We start from the raw sequence: 13,850 nt of genomic DNA, 5'->3' as shown, positions 1-13,850 counted from the left end.
AGTTCAAAGTGCCAGCTCTGGGGACTGAGTGAAGGCCCCCCGACCTGGAGCTGGAGGCATCTCTTAACTCAAGCAGCTGCTGGCTGCTGAGGCTGACACACCCAAAGATGGCAAGTAAAATGGCACAGTCTCAAGATTATCAAGCAACGTGGCAGGCCACTGGTTCAAATCCAAAAGTAATCCCAAGACCAGCAGCCAACATGGCAGGTTGCTGAATGAAGACTTGGCTACCTGCAGGGTCAAAGCACGCCAAGAAGATCAGAGATCTTTCTCAAAGCTGCTTCTTTTATACTAGAAGCAGACTATATCCCTAAGGCAGCTAGTCAGCTGTTCACAGTAGATTCCACCATGAGTTGATTACCAGTGTCATCATGTGGAATCACTTTATCTAGGTGCATAGCCACTCAAAACCTTAACTACCACACATCATGGTTGTTTTATCCTTACGAAATACCTATGAGGTAGATACCACTATTCTCCTCATTTTATAGATGGGGAAATTGAGGCTTAGAGAGTGTGATCACCCACTGATAAGAGGCTAGCTAGCATTCTGAGGTCTTCCCTTGTGGAAAGAACAGATGATTGGGACTCCAGAAATCTGGTTTAGAATCCCAACTCAGCTATTTATTGGCAAGGCAAAAGTCACCTCACCCTTTTTCATCTGTAAACTGTAAGTTGAGGGCTGGGTTGCCAGGGCAGGGCATTGTTAGAGACATTGATTTTAAATATCTTTGAATCCTCTCAAATCTTTGATATTCTGTGTTTTTTGTGTGCGTGTGCATTACAGAATATTCATTCTGGTAGTGTCTGAGTTCAAAGGAATATGATGACTGATCTGTATAGTGCATGGGGAGAGCAAGCATGAAGATCATTGCCCCATCAGTGTGGCCAGTGATTTGATTTATAAATTCATTAATGGTTCTTTCTAAGTTTCTCCTGCCCATGGTTTTATGCTCAGCCTAAGGAGTTGTTTGGAATGTTGTCCTTTCTTCCACAGGAAAAGGAGAGAGATCTGTTTCTCTGGAGAAGGAAAATCTTGTTCTATCATAAACAAAGGTCTTATTGCCCATTGTCTGTGTTTCAAAACAGCTCAGAAGGGGGCTTTTTGTAATTTGTTCTCTTGAATTTATTCATCTCTCTTACCCTGTAGTTATGGTGCCCAAATATGGTGGAATGGAAGCCCTCCTATGTAGAGATTTGGAGAGGGTGAATATTTCCAGGAAATCCCACAGAAGGGTCTTTTCAAGCTGAAGATGAGGGAGGGAAAGAGAGGACTGAAAATAATAGCAGGTTCTAACTTTGGTGTTTTACATTGGGCTTTGAATTACTTGCCCCTTTTGGTTGTGGGGAAGCTATTGGAGCTTTTTAGTAATACAGTTTCTTTGGAGATAAGAAAGTGGGCACTTTGGTCATTTGAAGTTCTGTGATATTAGTCCCACTCTTGGAGTTTAACAGGAAAGACAAACTTCGAAGTTAGAGAGACTTGTTTTGAACACTGGCCCTAGCACTTAGTAGCTGTGTGATCCCAGATAATACTACGGAACTTCCATTTTCTCATCTGTAAAATGGAAATAAAAACTTTTATTTCACAGAGTTATCATGACATTTAAATGAAATAATATAGGTACAGTGCTTAGTCCAATGCAAAGAGACCTTCAAGAAATGGGAACTAATCATATTGTTAAAAATTATCAAAGACAAGTATTCTGAGTTAACAGCACACAGTAGTCCCTGTTTGTTGGCAAGACCATCTGCAAAGCATTTTCTTCCACCTTGCATATTTAGACTACTTACAGCACACATGAGTAACAACAGCAACAGATGCTGTGTCAATAAGCAAACAGAAGGGAAAATAATTAACATAACATGCTTGCATGCATAGAAGTTTCTGTTGGAAATTACAAAGCTTATGATCTGAATTCTTAAAGGTAATTGAGCTCAGAATAGTTCCGTATGTGCATCAGCTATTATTTTTGTATGCTTTCAGGAATATCTGCTATCTGTGGTTGCTTATGATAATTTGTGAAAAGCAGACACAGGAGGAAGAGATATGAAGCTATGCTGGATTAATAAGATAGTGCCTGAGGCAGGGGTAGCATATTAATAATGCTCTGTACAAAATGAGCTGACCCAACTGAGCTCAGATATCAAACCTATCTGTATACATGAGGATGTTAATTTTCAGTGGAAAACTCTGGGTGGTTGCCAATAGATTCTGGGAAAAAGAAATAGTATTATATAGATCACTTCTCAGAGATCTTTGTCCACAGAAAAACCCTTTTCCGAAAAGATAATTATTTTCTTCCATGGCTCATCTTTGAGGATTGCCCAAGCTAAGTCATTTTGTACCCAAAGACCACCACAAAGTTCAGAGGGGGGAGGAGGGTCCTTCCTTTAAGTTCTTGGTCAACCATTTGCATTTTCCAAAAGTTAGCTGACAATTACATGGTTGTGCGACTTCCAGTTGTAATTGTATTGCAAAAATAATAAGAGAGGAAACAAGCAGAGGTTATTTTAACAAGACCCTGGTGACTGACAAGAACATGTCGTTCTGCCTTTGAAGTCAATTTCCATGGATTTTCATGTGAAATAAGGGTATTTCTCCTATTTCAGGTTTCAGAACTGATAGTTTTTAATGTACTGTTGGTGTTTCTTGTAAGTTTGTTTTAAGGTGTTATTTTATTTCACTTAAATGAGTACTATTTTGAAAATCAGAACTTCTTTGTTAGGCTAAGCAACAGAGTAGACATACATTATATCTTGATTTATTTCTACTTTTACCTAGTTTGATAAAATCAATCCAAGCACATGATTTTTTAAAATAAGACAACTATAGAAAACTAAATATCTGAGATGTGAAAAATCTCTTTCCTTGTGTCTCTCCCCACAAAACAAAACAAATTTTACCTATATTCCCAGTTATATGTATTTTTAAAAAAATTTTACCAAAAAAATATAACATATGTTACATAACTTAGCATTGTTTTTGAGAATTTTAAATATTACCACATATAAATCTTTTATATTCTTTTTTAATGTCCATAACATTCTGGGGGGAGCTCTGGTAGCACAGTGGCTAAGGCACTTGACTGCTAACCAGAAGGCTGGTGGTTCAAGTCCACCAGCCACTCCTCGGAAGGAAGATGGGGCAATCTACTTCCGTAGTGATACTGCCTTGGAAACCCAAAGAGGGGTCCCTATGGGTTGGGTCTGACTTGACTGCAGTGAGTTTGGTTTTTTTGGTTTATGTAACATTTTACTGTTTGGATGTACCATAATGGAACTAACCAGTGATTTATTGAAGGATATTTGCATACTTTTCTATATCTTATTATAAAGAAAGCTGTAATGAACAGGGTAAAATAAAATCTTTGCATGTACTTGCTGGGTCAAAGAATAAGTGTGTTTTTTTACATTTTGACAGAAAAATCCATATAAATTCTTATACATAGTGTGTTAGAGTGGTTACTTTCGGCAAGTATTATACTGTCTATACCTGTGTATAGACCTTGCGGAACAAGTAAATGGATAGAAATTTAGGCATAACAAAGGTATTATTTTAGTCAAGGTTCCCACAGGGAACACAAAGTATACTCAAATTAGGATAATTTAAGGAACAGCCATTTACAGAGGGACTATTTATAAATATGTAGATGGGTACAGGGGACACCCATGGAATTGTACATTAACCTGGAGTTAGTAAATAGTGGAGGAGTTCTTACTACCCCTAAGCCATAATGGGGAAAAGAAGCAGATATTAGACCTTCCAAAGAAGTCATGTAAAAGAGATTCATCTTGAAAGGAAGAGTAGCCTTACATTGAGGAACAAGCCATCATGAGTTCCTCTTTTCCTTCAGTGTGGCCAGGGCTCGCCATTGGCTAAAACCAAGCAGAAACTAGCGTACGTGTCCTTTGTTAGAGTAATTATTGATCAACTTCCCAAGGCAAAGAGGAGAGTCTAAATTGTATCTGGAGAGACAGAAAAGTCAAATGATCCTTATATAGGGATTATTTCTATCATCCTTCTGATTTTGACAATAAACCATCAGAAATAATATAAGGACCTATCCAATTTTTATATAGTGCCTAAGGCACTTGACTGCTAGCCAGAAGGCTGGCAGTTCAAACCCACCAGCACTCCTCAGAAGGAAAGTTGGGCAATCTACTTCCATAGTGATACTGCCACGGAAACCCAAGGATGGGTCAGGTCTGACTTGATGGCACATAACAACAACAACAACAGGAAAGCAGAGTCTGTAACTTCTTTTATCTTGTCCATTATCCAATTATCCTATTTTGTAAGCTGTCTGAGAGGTAAGACCATGTCTACCTTATTCATCACTCTTTCAGCAGAACCTAGCATAGCATACATATGAACCACTTTATAACTAGCTGTTGAGATGTATGACTAAATGAGTGCCAGAAAAAAGTTCCTTGTTACTGACTATATAAACTCCCTACCATCGAGTCAATTTTGACTCATAGGGACCCTATAGAACAGAGTAGAGCTGTTTCAGAGCATTTCCAAGGCTGTGAATCTCTATGGAAACAGACTACCTTATCCTTCTCCCACAGAGTGACTGGTGGGTTTGAATCAGCAACCTGTTGGTTTACAGCTTACCACTGTACCACCAAGGATCCTTTCTGACTATATAGATTGTTATTTATGCATTTAGAAACATTTTCAAAGGATTATTCAATGCTGGTGGTATTGCACAAAACATGGGAAATTTCCCTTTGGAGCATCTCCAGGTTCTAGCGCCTACCAGATGACTCACTCCTAGAGAAGAAGTTGTGTTTAGATTGCTCTGTTCACTGGTTCTCCTATATGGCAAGTCTTCAGGTGTGTGAGGTTTTACCCACTGGAGAACGGAAGAGATGGGAGGGATTCTAGTTGTATAAAGAATATTCCAGCTTCCGAGAGATCTCAATTCCTGCTCCCTTCCCAGTTTTTTGAACCCTAAATTGGTGATCTCGAGCATCTGTTCACCCTGTACTTTTTCTTGGTGGATCTCTCTTTTAGCCATGTATCTCTAGGTTACTTTTACAAGTTTTCTCTGGACCCAGCTGATTGATGCTCATTCCACCAAAGTAATGGCCCCGTTGAATTGTACTTTTTCTTTAATTACTATCTTAGATATAGAATTTTGTGGTCTGTCTGCCAAGAGCTGAGAACTTGTCCTCTGCATCCCACCCCACTCTGTTTTATTTATTTTTCATTGTGATTGGGTGAAAGTTTACAGAGCAAATTCATTTTTCATAGAGTAGTATTGAAAAAGACCATGTCTTTTTCATTTTGGTATCCACAAACAGAGCTTCACACATAATAAAGAAGCGCCTTATATAGAAGTTAGATATCTCAGCAGTAAAACATCCTTCTCCCCTTTTCCAGGCTCTGACACATCCTTAGACCTGTGAGATGCAACAAGGTCAGCCCTCTGCTGAAGAGAGAGTAGGAAAATTAACATGAGATAGAATAAACTTGGGCTTTGATATGAGACTCACCTGGGCTCAGATCACAGCTTTGCCCTTTCAAGCTTGATAACCTTGAGCAGTACTCACTTTATTTGAGGTTATTTGGAGAATGTAAGAGGATTACATACACAGTAAATTCACTGACACTTGATAAAATACTAGCTTCCCTTCCTCTGTTGCTTTCTTAAGGATATCAGAAATCCTACTCTGGTCAAAGTCAAAAGATGGGCCAGTGGATTTATCAGGGGAATTTAAAGAGTGCCTTGCAGGTTTAGAAAAAGGGCACAGTGTCACGGGAGCCAAGATTCTTCTTTAAGCTTTCTTATCCATGAGACATGGAAACTTAATCTTGGTACTATGTGGTATTTTACTTTAACTAATTAACTAAATATATGAACAAGATATAACAAAACTGATGTGCATCCATGCTGTATAAGCCAGCACTAGAACTTATTTTGGGAGTTTATTTGAATGAATGGATGTTGGTGTCTTAATGGTAATGTAATACCCTTATGCCTTTCACTGTCATTTGTGACATCTTGTCTTTTAGATTGATCATCAACATTATACTCTTGAGTCAACTTGTGAACACTATTTCCTTAGCAGCTGTGGGATGTACAGTCAGTTCCCCTGCTTTTCCTGCTTTCTCACCAGGCCCTTCTATTGCCCCTCTCTCTCCTTCTATCACTCTGTTACAGCCACACTAACCTTCTTTGAGTTCTTAGTCATTTTACATGATGGCTTAATGACTGCTACGTATAACATTATAATGTTGTTGTTGTTGTTATGTGCTGTCAAGTCGGACCCAACTCATAGCGAACCCTCCTTGGGTTTCCGAGGCAGTATCACTACGGAAGTAGATTGCCCCATCTTCCTTCTGAGGAGTGGCTGGTGGGTTAGAAATGGTTAAATATGTGTAATAACTATCTTACTGCTGTTATTAAATCATAGTGCCAAATTCTGTTCTTATAGGCTTAGGCTTCACAGTCATAACTCCTGATACTTTTGCTCCCGCTAGTATCAATAACCTCATTTCTCACTATGCTTTCTTATAAACCCTCACTCCAGACACACTGAACCTTGTTTTGGTTCCCAAGGCCTTCTGTTTTACTCTAGAGTATTTTTTTTCTCAGTTTGGATCTCTTGTGCTCCAACTCCCATCCCATCTGTACCCTGAGGATTGGTTCACTTTTGCTCATCCTATAGTTTTTAGCTGAAAAGGCTGGTACTTCTCCAGAAGATTTTCTGACCTTACCTGTCCACTCACCCTACTCAGTCATCCCATTGTATACTGCATTCCCTCTGGAGAATGCTTATCCTACTGCTCATTTGATTCTCCCACCAGACCATTAAACCTAAGAGGTCTGATGGTATACCTAATGATGCTCAGTAAATAATTATGGATTAAAATTCTGAGCTAATGGCCAAAAGAAACCAAACCAGTGGCCACTGGGTTGACTCCACTTCATAGCGACCCCATGTGCACCAGGGTAGAACTGTGCTCCAAAGGATTTTCAGTGGTTGATCTTTCAGAAGTAGATTGTTGGAGCTAATGACACCAGGATATATTTGAGACCATCTTTTTTGGATTAGAATTATATTAGTTTCCTGTTGGTGCTATAACAAATGACCACAAACTGAGTGTCAATCAAGGGCTTACAGCAAAATACAAATTATTATCTTACAGCTCTAGAGGTCAGAAGTCTGACAGTCTCACTGGGCTAAATTCAACATGTTGGCTGGGCTTTGTTTCCTTCTGTAGGCTCTAGGAGAGAATCTACTTCAAGCTTCTAGAAGCCTTTTCAGAGCTCTGGTAGCATAGTGCCTAAGGCACTTGACTGCTAATCAGAAGGCTGATGGTTCAAACCCACCAGGCACTCCTTGGAAGGAAGGTTGGGCAATCTACTTCTGTAGTGATACTGCTTTGGAAACCCAAGGGAGGTCACTATGAGTTGGGTCCGACTTGACAGCACATAACATCAAACAACAACAGAAGTCTTTTCAAGCTTCTATAGATCAGCCATGTTCTTTGATTTGTGGTCTATTTCTCCATCTTCCAAGCCAGCAACTTCATCCTTCCCATACTGCTTTCTCTCTGTTTCTTCCTCTTCTTTGGTTCTACCTCTCTGCCTCAGTCTTTCTCATACTGTCATCTCTCTAGTTATGCCTTTCTGCATTTCTCCTCCTTTTTCAGGACCTTTATTATTACATTGGGTCCATTGGACAACCCAGGATAATCTCTACATTATAAGGTCAGCTGGTTAGCAGCCTTAATTCTATCAGCAACCTTAATTCCCCTTATCTACATATTCAATGATTCTGAAGATTTGGACAGGGATATCTTTGTGGGAAACATTATTCTGTCTATCACAAGGATGTTACAATTGTACTCACTTCTATGTAATATGAGAGGTAGGGCTATTCAACCCCTAAGGAATCTTCTAGTTCTATCCCAAGTGATGGAGATAATATCAACTCATTAAACAGATGTATTCTATCCCATAAACCAAAAACCAAACCAAACTCATTGCTGTTGAGTCAGTTCCGACTCATAGTGACCCCCATTGGGTTTCCCAGGTAGTAAATCTTTACGGAAGTAGACTGCCCAGTCTTACTTCTGCAGAGTGGTTGGTGGATTTGAACCACCAACCTCTGATTAGCAGTCAGATGCCTTAGGCACTGTGCTACCAGAGCTCTTTATTATATCCCTTAGTCCTTGATAAATAATATTTGTCTATAGTAACTTCAGGAGCTCTGGCGGCATAGTGCCTAATGCATGTGACTGCTAACAAGAAGGCTGGCAGTTCAAACTCACCAGCCACTCCTCAGAAGGAAGACTGGGCAATCTACTTCCATAGAGATACTGCCTCACAAATCCAAGGAGGGGTTACTATGGGTTGGTATTGACTCAATGGCAGTGAGTTTGATTTTCTTTTGGTCATGGTTTCTTTTTCAAGACCTAGCTTGGTTCAGGTATTAAGAGTAAATTCATTTTCCACACAACAGTTCTTACATATTTTGTTTCGTGACATTGACTGAAATCCTCATAATATAACAGCTCTCTTTCCACTTTCTCCTTCTGGTTACCCTTTCCCTGTGTCCTTCTTTCCTACGCATTCTTGCCCTCTGTATTATCACCTTGTGAAAATACTACCATTCTGATCTCTCATGGTTGATTGTTCTATGGAGTATACCTCAAAAACCAAAAACCAAATCCACTGCCCTCGAGTCAATTCTGGCTCATAGTGACCTCCTTTGGGTTTCTGAGGCAGTAAATCTTTATGGAAGTAGATTGCTTGGTCTTCCTTCCCCAGAGTGGCAGGTGTGTTTGAACCTCTATACCACCTACCTGTTTTAAAAGTTCACCTTTCACACCTATTGTTTGGCTGGGAGCTACTGGGGTGAGTTCAAAAGCAGACATTTTTAAGAGAGAAAAGGATTTTCTCATTCCTTAAAATATCTTATTGGTAAAATAGTACATCCACTGTTGAAAATAGTTTGTCTGTTTCTCAAAAAAATTGAATGTAGAACCAGAATTGAACATATGACCCAGAAATTCAAATCCTAGGTATTATATACCAGAAGAAGAGAGAACTCTGTTGTTAGAGCTCAGTTCTGGTAGCATAGTGGCTGAGGCACTTGACTGCTAACCAGAAGGCTGGCGGTTCAAACCCACCAGCCGCTCCTCAGAAGGAAGGTTGGGTAATCTACTTCCGTAGTGATACTGCCTTGGAAAGCCAAGGAGGGGTCGCTATGAGTCGGGTCCGACTCAACGGCACATAACAACAAACAACAACATATACCCGAAGAAGTGAAAGCAGGAAAAAACACAGAAACCTGTACACCAATGTTCATAACAACACTTTTCACAATAGCCAAAATGTGGAAACATTCAAAATGTTCATCAACGGATTAATGAATAAAGAAAATGGGTTATATGCACAAAGTGGAATACTACATAGCCATAAAGAGAAATTAAATCCTGTTGCATACCACAACATGGATGAACTTTGAAAATATTATGCTGAACTCAATAAGTCAGTGACAAAAATACAAATATTGCATGATCTTTTGTTGTTTTGTTGTTATGTGCCGTCGAGTCGTTTCTGACTCATAGCGACCCCATGCACAGCAGAACGAAACACTGCCCAATCCCACGCCAGCCCCACAATTCCTGCTATACTTGAGCCCATCATCGCAGCCAACGTGTCAATCCATCTCCTTGAAGGCCTCCCCCTCTTTCTTCGACCCTCCACCCTACCAAGCATGACATCCTTCTCCAGGGAATGGTCCCTTCTTACAACATGACCAAAATAGGTGAGATGAAGTCTGGCCATTCTTACTTCCAAGGAGCATTCTGGCTGCACTTCCTCCAGGACAGATCCGTTAGTTCTTTTAGCAGTCCATGGTACTTTCAGCATTCTTCGCCAGCACCACAACTCAAAAGCATCAACTCTTCTTCAGTCTTCCTTATTGATTGTCCAGCTCTCACATGCATACGAGGCGATTGGAAATATTATGGCTTGTGTCAGGCGCACCTTAGTCCTCAAGAAGATATCCTTGCTCCTCAGCACTTGAAACAGTTCCTTCACAATTGACTTTCCCATTGCTACACGTCGTCTAATGTCCTGACTGCTGCTTCCGTTGACATCGATTGTAGAACCAAGCAACGTGAATTCTTTGACAACCTCAATCTTCTCTCCATTTATTGTGATGCTGCTCATTGGTCCAGTTGTGAGGATTTTTGTTTTCTTTATATTGAGACGTAGTCCATACTGCAGACTGTATTCTTCAACCTTCATCAGTAGGTGCCTTAAGTCATCCTCACTTTCAGCAAGCAAAGTTGTATCATTAGCATATCTCAGGTTGTTAATGATTCTTCCTCCAATCCTGATACCATGTTTTTCTTCATACAGTCCAGCTTCTCAGATTATTTGCTCAGCATATAGATTGAATAAGTGTGGAGAAAGAATACAACCCTGACACACTCCCTTCTTGATTTTAAACCATGTAGTGTCCCCTTGTTCTGTTCAAACGACAGCCTCCTGGTCAAGGTACAGATTCCTCATGAGTACAATCAAGTGCTCAGGAATTCCCATTCTTCTCAATGTTATCCATAATTTGTCATGATCCACACAATCAAATGCCTTTGCATAGTCAATAAAACACAAGTAAACATTTTTCTGGTATTTTTTGCCTTGAGCCAAGATCCATCTGACAACAGCTATGACATCCCTTGTTCCACGTCCTCTTCTGAATCCGGCTTGAACCTCTGGAAGTTCTCTGTCAATATACTGCTGCAAACGTTTCTGAATTATCTTCAGTAAGATCTTACTTGTGTGCATGATCTTATTGATGTAAAATAAGAAGATATATAACAGGAGCTCTGGTGGTGTAGTGCCTAAAGCATTTGACTGCTAACTAGAAGAGTAGCAGTTCAAACCCACCAATCACTCCTCAGAAGGAAGATTGGGCAATCTATTTCCATAAAGATACTGCTTTGGGAACTTAATTGTTCTCATGAGGAACCTGTACATAGACCAAGAGGCTGTTGTTTGAACAGAACAAGGGAATACTGAATGGTTCAAAATCAGGAAGGGCACGCATCAAGGTTGTATCCTTTTACTATGCTTATTCAATCTGTATGCTGAACAAATAATCTAACAGGGACACGGCATCATTATTGGAGGAAGATTCATTAACAAGCTGTGATATGCAGATGACACAATGTTGCTTGTTGAAAGTGAAGAGCACTTGAGGCACATGCTGATGAAGATCAAAGACTACAGTCTTCAGTATGGATTATACCTCAACATAAAGCAAACAAAAATTCTCACAATTGGACCAGTAAGCAGTATCATGATAAATGGAGAAAAGATTGAAGTTGCCAAAGATTTCATTTTACTTAGATCCACAATCAACACTCTTGGAAGCAGTAGTCAAGAAATCAGATGTTGTATTGCACTAGGCAAATCTGCTGCAAGAGACCTCCTTAATGTGTTGAAGAGCAAAGATGTTACTTTGAAGACTAAGGTGTGCCTAACCCAAGCCATGGTATTTTCAGTCATCTCATATGCCCTGTGAAAGCTGGACAAGGAATAAGGAAGACTGAAGAAGAACTGATGCCTTTGAATTGTGGTGTTGACAAAGAATACTGAAATATCATGGACTGTCAGAAGAATGAACAAATCTATTTGGGATGAAGTGCAGCTGAAATACTCCTCAGAAGCCAGAATGGCCAGACTTTTTCTCAACTACTTTGGTCATACTGTCAGAAGGGACCATTCCTTGGAGAAGGATATCATGGTTGGTAAAGTGGAAGGTCAGACAAAAATGGGAAGACACTGAATGAGATGGATCGACACAGTGGCTGCAATGATGAGCTCAAATCTAGCAGGGATTGTGAGGATGGCACTGGACTGGGCAGTGTTTCATTATGTTGTACATAGTGTTGCTATGAGTGGGCATCGACTCGACAACACCTAACAACACCACCACCAACACCAGGAGTGGGAGTGGAGGGAATGGAGAATTCTGCTTAGGAGGCGCTGAGTTTGTATTAATGGTAGTAGAATAATTTGTGAAAGCATAACTAGAGTGGTTTCACAACTTGAAGAGTATAACCAATTTCACTGAATTGTACATGGAGAATTAAACCTTGGGATTGAATCTTGATGCTGCCCCTTACTAGCTGTGCAAATATGGGTGAGTGATTGCTCTGGACCTTGGTTTCTTTATCTGCAAAATGTAAATAATCATACTTATCCTTCAAAGATTGCTTTGAGAATTAGTTGAGATTATGTATATAAAACACCTAGCACATCACCTAGCCCATCATTCACTAGGCTCTTTTTATTAACTATTCCTTTTACTGAAGCTTTCATAGAACTGTATTACAGTGATCAAATGAAGATGCAGCCCCACCCCTAAAATTTACAAGGAGTCACAAACTGAAGAGAGCAAACATAGGTGTTAGTATTTTTCTCCCTGGTTCAGCCAGGTGACTTGAAGAAGTTATGAAATGTTAGAGTTCAAATGAGCAATGTAGAAAGACAAAATGCTGCCCCAAATTGTGCTGGCAACATATGCAGAAAGCAGATAAGACTTATCGCTTATAATTTAAAAGGGGGGATTTATTAAACTAGATAAAGATCTTGAATTTATGATGAATTTGGTTTCTGTTTCTTATCCAACCACTGTCATGTTTTTAATAATTCACACTTCTAAAGTGACATGAGCCATGTGACTGTCTTTTATCATAAGTCTTTATTTTCCTTTCAGAGGACTCATAAAAGATGGCAAGGACTTGCAGACACTCAGAAACAATAGCAGAAAGCCAGAGCATTTGCCTAAAAATTGAAGGTGAGTCAAATAGGAAAAAAGTTGGTAACCAAGAGCAACCAGACAGCGTCTAATGTGACTTTGCCACATGAAACACCCAGTTATAAACCAAAGCCACCAGTATCTAAAACTGTAGAGTTTTGCCAAAAACACACATGAACAAAATTTCCTTTCTGTTACTGAACAACCATATTGTTATAACATTGGTTTCTGGGTATGATGTTCAATATAGATAAAGAATGTTGTTTTATATTCAAAGATAACCTTGCCAGTAGTACATTTCAGACTTAAAATCCTTTTCTGATTCAGTATTTATTGAAACTTTAATTCTTCTAATAGTTGACCTCAAAATTATTGCATAGTATTATAAGCAAATGAATTTTTGCTGACTGTAATTCAAAAACAGTTGCAGTAGTACATTGAAAGGGAACTGCCAGAAATTCAAGCCAGATTCAGAAGAGAATGTAGAATGGGGTATACCTTGCTGATATCAGATGGATCTTGGCTGAAAGCAAAGAATACTGGAAAGATGTTTACCTGTGATTCATGCTCTATGCAAAAGCATTCAACTGTGTGGATCATAACAAATTATGGATAGCATTGCAAAGAATGTGAATTTCAGAAGGCAATCTACTCTGTAGAGATGCTTCCTTGGAAACCCAAGGAAGGGTCACTATGAGTTAAATCGACTCAACAGCAGTGAGTTTGGTTTTTGGTTTTTTAATTGTGCTCCTGGAAAACCTGTATATGGATGAAGAGGCAGTCATTCAAAGAGAGTAAGGGAATACTATGTGGTTTAAAATCAGGAAGGGTGTGTGTGAGGGTTGTATCCATTCATCTACTTATTCATTCTGTATACTGAGCAAATAATTGAGAAACTGGACTATATGAAGACGTATATGGTATCAAGGTTGGAGGAAAACTCATTAACAACCTGTGATACGCAGATGATACAACCCTGCTTGCTGAAAGCAAAGAGACTTGAAACACTTACAGATGAAGATTCAAGACAATAGCTTTTAGTATGAATTATA

Source organism: Orycteropus afer, unplaced genomic scaffold (genome assembly GCF_000298275.1).
Source record: "Orycteropus afer afer isolate SDZICR_OR568_19922 unplaced genomic scaffold, OryAfe1.0 scaffold00173, whole genome shotgun sequence".
NCBI classification, from domain to species: domain Eukaryota; kingdom Metazoa; phylum Chordata; class Mammalia; order Tubulidentata; family Orycteropodidae; genus Orycteropus; species Orycteropus afer.
This window is presented reverse-complemented; position numbering follows the sequence as displayed.